This window comes from Cyprinodon variegatus, unplaced genomic scaffold, assembly GCF_000732505.1.
Source record: "Cyprinodon variegatus isolate N-32 unplaced genomic scaffold, C_variegatus-1.0 Scaffold171, whole genome shotgun sequence".
Classification (NCBI taxonomy): Eukaryota; Metazoa; Chordata; class Actinopteri; order Cyprinodontiformes; family Cyprinodontidae; genus Cyprinodon; species Cyprinodon variegatus.
This window is the reverse complement of record NW_015150624.1, coordinates 669,027-676,420: the sequence shown is the minus strand read 5'-3', so window position 1 is coordinate 676,420 and position 7,394 is coordinate 669,027.

The following is a 7,394-nucleotide window of genomic DNA, read 5'->3' as shown; positions in this document are numbered from 1 at the left end:
TATATGGGAGACAGGAACAATGGGAGGACTAATTGTCTAATAGGGAGCAGGTGTAGACTGAAGTAAATAGAGGGAGCTAAGGGAAAGGAGACTGGCACAAGGGGCAACTGAGAGTAACCCAGAACATACAACAATGCTTAAATATAACACAAAATGGAAAGGAAACCGATGACCAGCAAACCATAGAATAACATAAATCACTGCAAAAAGAAACTGAAACAGACGTCCACAACCATGACAAAAATAAAATATGACATCGGGAAATGTAGTTTTATTTCCTTTACAAACCTTTCCTCATGAACAGAAATTAAGACAAATGTGTAACCAAGATCGTTTCTATGTGCAAGTCTTCCAGTTGGCGTGACAGATTACAGTTTGTAGAAAGGGATGAAATAATTTTGAGATTTATTTGGCAATGGAGAAGACCGAGGATTAAATTTAGAACGTTGCAGCTGGCCAAGGATCGTGGGGGCTTAGACCTTCCATGCCTGCAGAGTTATTACCAGGCAACACAGCTAAAACCTCTCTTGAATCTATGTGATCCTCTATATAAATGAAAGTGGAAACACATAAAATGTGCCATGTCACCCGCAACACCTTAACAAGCAATAATTAATGACAATAAATTGAAACTACAACAGAGAAGGAGTTTAATCCCTGGTTAGGATCTGTCACTTAGTATATGAAATTAAATCAAATAAAGTCATGGTTTCACAGAGCAGAGTAAACTGTTAAGATGGAGAGCCCATGATTTAGATTTTAAACTGAATGTAAAAGACAAAACATTCAGTGAGTGGGGGAGGGGTCCAAAGACATGTTGGGAAATGATTAAAAAAGGGAAGAAAATAAGCTTTAAAGAGGCAAAGGGAAAATTTGGTCTTAACAATAAAAATCTCTTTAGGTATTTGCAAGTAAGGCAGGTTACTGTATTCAAGAATTATTAAAAAAAATATAAACATTGAAAAATTAGTCAGGGATAATTAAGATGTTTATTAATGCAACTTAATCAGATATGTGGAAAAAAAAAGTAATTTCAAAACTGTATTCATTATTAAGGGTGGCCAGGCAATAACCAATGTACACTGAGGGGGGGCCGACAGCGGATAGGCACCAGAAACTCAGGGTCAATCTACATTGCACCAACAGAAAAATTAACGCGCAAAACATCCATATTTTCAAAATAAAGACAAACTATACTTTCCTACAGCCTTTGCTAACAAATAGAGGATTTCTAGATAAAAGTTTTTTGTGGATAAACTCAGTTTTGAGTTCTGGGGTGTAAATCTTTTCCATTGTCATTATTTACCTACTTGTATCAGTAAACATTCTGCATAAAATTGATATTTACAAGCACTAATATCATTAGTTTTTATTAAATTGTTATTTGTCTTTGATTTCACTGAAGACTCCTAATGACTTGCAGAAACACATAATTTTCTCTTTAACCCATAAAACACAGAATCTATTTCTGAAAAGAGCATGAATTCTGTACTTATCATCTGATGTTAGTATATTGATGTGCATAATTACCAACAAAAACATTTTTTGAATATCCCACTTGAAAGCATTAATGCTGCCACTATCTGTATTGGGGGGGGAAATGGTAGGGGTGGCCACAGCGGTGGCCAATGATTGGCTAAAGGTGACCATGACCACCCCTGGCCCCCCATCTAGCTCCGCCCTTGACAAGATGTTGGAGAAGTTGTGGAGAAGAAAGAGCCAGCAACTTTCATATTTTTGCAGGTTGCATTGGTTTCGCTAGGTATTGGCAGGACTTGAAGGACTGCATGGAGAAAATCATGAAGGTGAAACTTTTACACTTTATACATGGGAAGAGGGATTGATAGGTTGACAGCTTCAGAGGATAAATATATTTCCAGGACCAAGCTTTCTTATCAGCGCCCTAACTATTGGCTGAAAACAGAGGCAACAGTGGAAGATTGGGTTGAAGTAATGCATAATATTTCCATGATGGAAAGGCTAACTTTAACCTTTAGATTAAAATGGGCAAGTGTAAGAAACATTGGAAAACCTGGGTGCAATTTATATCACAAGTGAGATCAGATTTTGACATGTGAGAAAATTAGGGTTCAGAACCTCTTAGTGCTACATATTTAAAGTGTTCTATTAACTTTAATGAGTTCTTTTTCTTTGGGGTTTTTTTTGCTCCTTTTGTTTAAAGAAAAAATATGAATGTGTTTGTATGGGAGTGGACATATGTAGATATATCTATAGAAAAAGAAGAGGTGCAGAAAGGAATTGATTGGGATTTCTTTTTTATTACGAGGTTATGTGAGTTAGGAGAAAATGTTAAGATTACAGAGAGGATATTTGTCATCTAGCTCATTTACGGACTGTAGTGAACTTAGTTTGGCTAAATATGTTAAGACTACCTGAGAAATAGTTTTGATAGTTGTATGAAATAAATTTGAAATGCACTCAATAGAAAGTTAGTTTAAAATAAAATAAAATTGGCATAGAGGTGAAAGGTGTCCAAACCTTTGCAAATGCATGATTAAAGACCTTTATACACCAAATATAAAGGTATTGGTCTGTAATGTTTACCATGAGCATGGCCTTTAACTTGGCCATTTTAAAGAAGTCAATATTAACATAGTGTTACTGTTGAGCTTTTAAAAGACAGATTTGTGGCCTCAGCCCAGAAACTGTCCAAGAGGTGACAGTGAAGTTGGATAAGGAGTTTGCCCCGCCTCTGGCTTTCAGGCAAGACACTTCACCCACATTGCCTACTGATGGTGATCGGAAGGACTGGTGGTGTCAGTGTATGGCAGCCTCGCTTCTGTCAGTGAGACCCAGGGCAGCTGTGGCTACAATGTAGCTTGCCACCATCAGTGTGTGAATATGAATGGGACAGGGGTTGAGAAAGATTTTATAATTCAGACTCTGCTCTGTAAAGATGAAAAGATTCAAATAAATTGGATTAACTGGGTAAAAGTGAAGCTGTCCAGAATCTTGGATATAAAATGTTATTTTGAAATAAGTTTAAAATGACAAACTGTGGATTCCAAACCAGATTCTTTCAGCAGAATTCTGGACTTCCTCATCTTTGAAAATTATTCGAACCACTCCAGTAACAAAGAATACTTTAAGGTTGTTTTACAAACCATTGAAGGGAGATTTACACATACAGGAAACATATTGGACATTGTTGATCAGCTATTCAAACTACCATCATGGCTCTTTTAAAAAAACATCAAACACAAACTAACTGATAACTGGCAGAGCTGGTCTACTTTTTAGGACTGCATATCTAAGCTATGAGGTCAGAAGGTTCTAGAAATAATCTATGGATCTGTGCTGCAAAGAGCACTGGCCATCTGACTGTCCCCCCATTCACCTCTTGCTTACTCTGTTATCTTTATGACATCTGCATCAGGCTCTTATTGTTGAGCTCTGTTTCAAATCATATGAGTAACTCTACACACTGAGATAATGAATCGAAACTGGGTTAGATAGATAGATGAGCAGTTTAGTTTGGTGGGAGGCATGCCCCGGTCATATCAAATCATCAACAAGTTTTTTCAAAGAAGACAGTCATGACATACATTTATGTATAAACAATAAACTTAATGCGCAAAACCAGTATCTTCACAAATTAGACCACTGATATAGCGTGTGAAAAATATTTAGAGTAAAAGTTTAACTCTTCCACATTTTATCATGTTAGAATGACAGACTTTTTTGTATTTCATTACAATTGTACGTATTGGATGAAGAAAAAGTATTGATCTTGCACTTGTCTGCAGACGTGAGTAAAAATATTTTAAATTTCTCAATTTTATACAGCTAAAAACTGCAACCTTTCCTCAAAGGTTGACTTTATTCACTTCCATCTAACTGTAAAAAAAAATAATAATAATTGGCCTTTTTACACCAAGAGATTGGAGAATAGTTTAATAGTTTAATCATGCTTTAAATGTCTTCAACAGTTCATTATTGCAAGTTATCTTCTTATCTTTTAAGGGTTGGCCTAGGTTTGCAGTAAATCATAAGCATCGACGTTTACAAAAGAAGGGATATTATTTTAAACAAATACATGCATTATTAAATAAATATATTTACGGCTCATAAATTCTTGTCTTCACATTTGGCATTCAAAGTATGATGCTTTTAAGACTTGCTTTGTATTTGTTTTATCATGAAAAACTACTTAATCTCACCACTAGGTGGCAGACAAAGCCAATCTCTAACCAACTTCTCAACTAGAAGGGAAAATACAAAAAAGATAAACTTTAAGATTTAACAAAAGAGTTCACTCCCTGGGAAAATGTAATGTACATTAGCTGAAATGCCTGTTCTATTTATTTAATCATTTATTTTACTTTATTTATTGTTTTTAATTATGCAGGTAGCTCAGCTAAGCCTTTGAAAACCACCTGTGAAAATACACGTATCACTAGTTAGACCTGATTTTGAACATGGAGAATAAAGTATATACTGTCTTTTTATTTAAAGGCAATGATTCTGTTTAGATTAAATAGTAGGTCTTTTTGAATATAGGATAATGCCTTCTTGATCAAACAGTAAAAAGCTGCTGCAAAAGCCTCTGTATGAAACGAAACCGTTTGGTGAATTTAAATGCCAAAGGAAATGCCCAATGGGAGAATTTAATTGCTTTGGAATGTTTTTGGTTTCAACTGTTTGCCTTCTTATTGGATCTTCTTGCATCAGTTTCATTAACATGTATTTTGATATACAGCGACTCATTAATAAGATTAAACAGCAATACAGTTGATTAGTTCGAACCCTTCTTTAAATTTGGGCTTCCTAAAAACACAAGGATAATCTTTAAAGGTTGAGAGTGGGAGATATTTCTGGTGCCATTTTTAGGGGACTTTGGCACACCTCAGGAGGAAGAGGGAATAGTTTGACCCAAATCATCACAAATGTCCTTGAAGACAGTCACTTATTAATAACATCAGGAATCTGGAGGCCACCTCTAGTCCTCGTTCCAGCTCTCCTCCCTCGCCCGCAAGGCTCCAATCCAGTGGGATGTCCTAAGATTTATCCTTTTTTGGTCTGTGTGCACCTTCACTTGCACTCACACGTAACCATAAGGCCCCCACAGGGCCACAAAATCAATCTCACAGTGCTTAAAATAATCAACCTAGTTGAGGGGGAGGGCTTACCAGTTACATGTACAGTAGATCATAGCATTTTTTCCTTACTTTCACTTTGAGGCTATTCTTTAATTTTACTGTTTGATTAGTTTCTATTTCGTTTTATTAGTATAATCCTACATTAATATTTAAACTAGAGATTTGCTTAAAATTGACCAAATCTTCTGGAGACATTTTATGCTCTGCTTGTAACAGTACAAGATGACTCAGCTACAATTCTCTGCCAAAGTATAAATACCCATGGAACATTTTCAATTTTTTTTAGGTTTCAAGCATAGATGACAGTGCATTTTAGTTGAATTTCATATAGTTCACACAAAAAACCTAGGCAGTGCATTGTGGAGTAAAATAAGAAAGACAAACCATTTGTCTTTTAAACAAAAATGGGAAATGTGTGGTTTGCATTTGCCAAAAGCTATTTGCTGCAATCACAGGGACAGTGTTTTGAGGCATTTCTCTACCAGCTTTGCACATTTAGAGACTGAAATTACAGCAATCCCTGTTTGAAAAGGATGTGATTGGAATTGTGTTACACATAAACGCTTGATATAAACCAATCCCTTGTAACTCCAGCTGTATATCTGTATATCTTGATAGAAATTCAGGCTTCATCTCAATTTGGTTTTTGTCATTTTTTCAGACTTGGTTTTCTTGTCCTTTACTTAGTTCCTTCTAACTTTACAAAAAGTCTGATTTGCTTCTTTATTTTATATGACCTGTTCCTGCCACACTTTTCAATATTTCATTTGTAAAACATGTTTAAAGCCATGTAGATTAGATTAGATTAGCTTTATTGATCTCACAGCGGAGAAATTCACTGGTCACATATTGGCCTAGTAATTAAAGAAGGTGCAAACAAGGAGGAAAAAGGTGCATTAAGAATAACCATGTTCTTACACTATACAATTATGCTTTGTCTTCATCTATCCATCATCTCCTGCTTATCCATAAGGGTCACGGGAAAGCTGTCTACCAGTCTATGACCGAAAGGCGGGTGCACCCTGGTCAGGTCACCAGTCTGTTACAGGGCAACACAGAGACAGTCATGCAGACAGACACAATCACAAACCTAAGGACACTTTAGATATTTACAGCAAACATAAAATTAATGCTTTTGGACTGTATGAGGAAGTTGGAATGTCCGGCGAGAACCCAGGAATGCATGGAGAGAATATGCACACTTGGGGTATCGAACCCAGATCCATCTTGCTGCTAGGCAACAGCGCTACAAACTGGGCTATATTGAACAATATTTTTAAATGTTAAAGGAATATTAATGTTTTTGCTTGTGCAAGGCTGTGAGATGCCTATTTACAACAGACGGATGGGAATAACAGGTTTACTTTGAGCCTAATTGGTGACCTCTGTCTCAGTAAGACGTGGACTTGAGACAGCTGGAAAATAGTAATTGATTTTTCCAAGATAAGAATAGCATCTGGATGCTGGCTTGTGGTCATCACTGAGACCTTTTCCTTCTTCCTGGATGAGGTAATTAACTGCTCCGGTGTCTGAGATGCATCGGATTGATGATCCTCAAACAATCCCCATTTCTTTCTGTTACAACCTTTAACTAATGAGCTCTTCTGCCATTTAGGAAGACGTGGAGAAGATAAAACAGGGAAAAACAAGCCAGGTTGATCGAAAAGGAAAGTAAAATCGAATGCATTGTTGAGATCACACTTTTGATATAATCTCCGCTTATTCAACTCAGCATTGATTTTTTAGACATCAGTTGGAAATTTGTCCCAACCCAATAGGGAAGTGAAGGAGGCTGTGCCCGCCCTACATTGAAACTCAAATATAGCTGCACAAATCGAGGCCAGCCGTGAAATGTTACATTAAGCATGTGTGAGAAATTATTCAGTTTTATTTCTAAAGGATGGACTCTGTAAACTTTCCTCAGATACAACAAACAGTAACTGTGTGAACAGCTTGGTCTTTGCATGGATTCAATTTGCGGAGAAAATAAAATATCATATTGTTTACTGTTTTCTTTAGACAACTACAGTATCTTCCAATTTCTTCTCTTGTTTTTCAGTCCCCATGGCTGTTAGAGGAGGAGTAAAATAATTACAACCTGTCTCTGACTCACACTGGCCAAAAGCCCAACATGGAGGGTTTGCAGAAGACTACAGATGGAGAAGAAGATAGAAAAATGGAAGAGATGAATGAAGAAACAGCATCCAAGAAGGACACAAAAAAACATAAGTCAGGAAGGTGGAGATGGATGGTATTGTGTGACAGATAAATGGA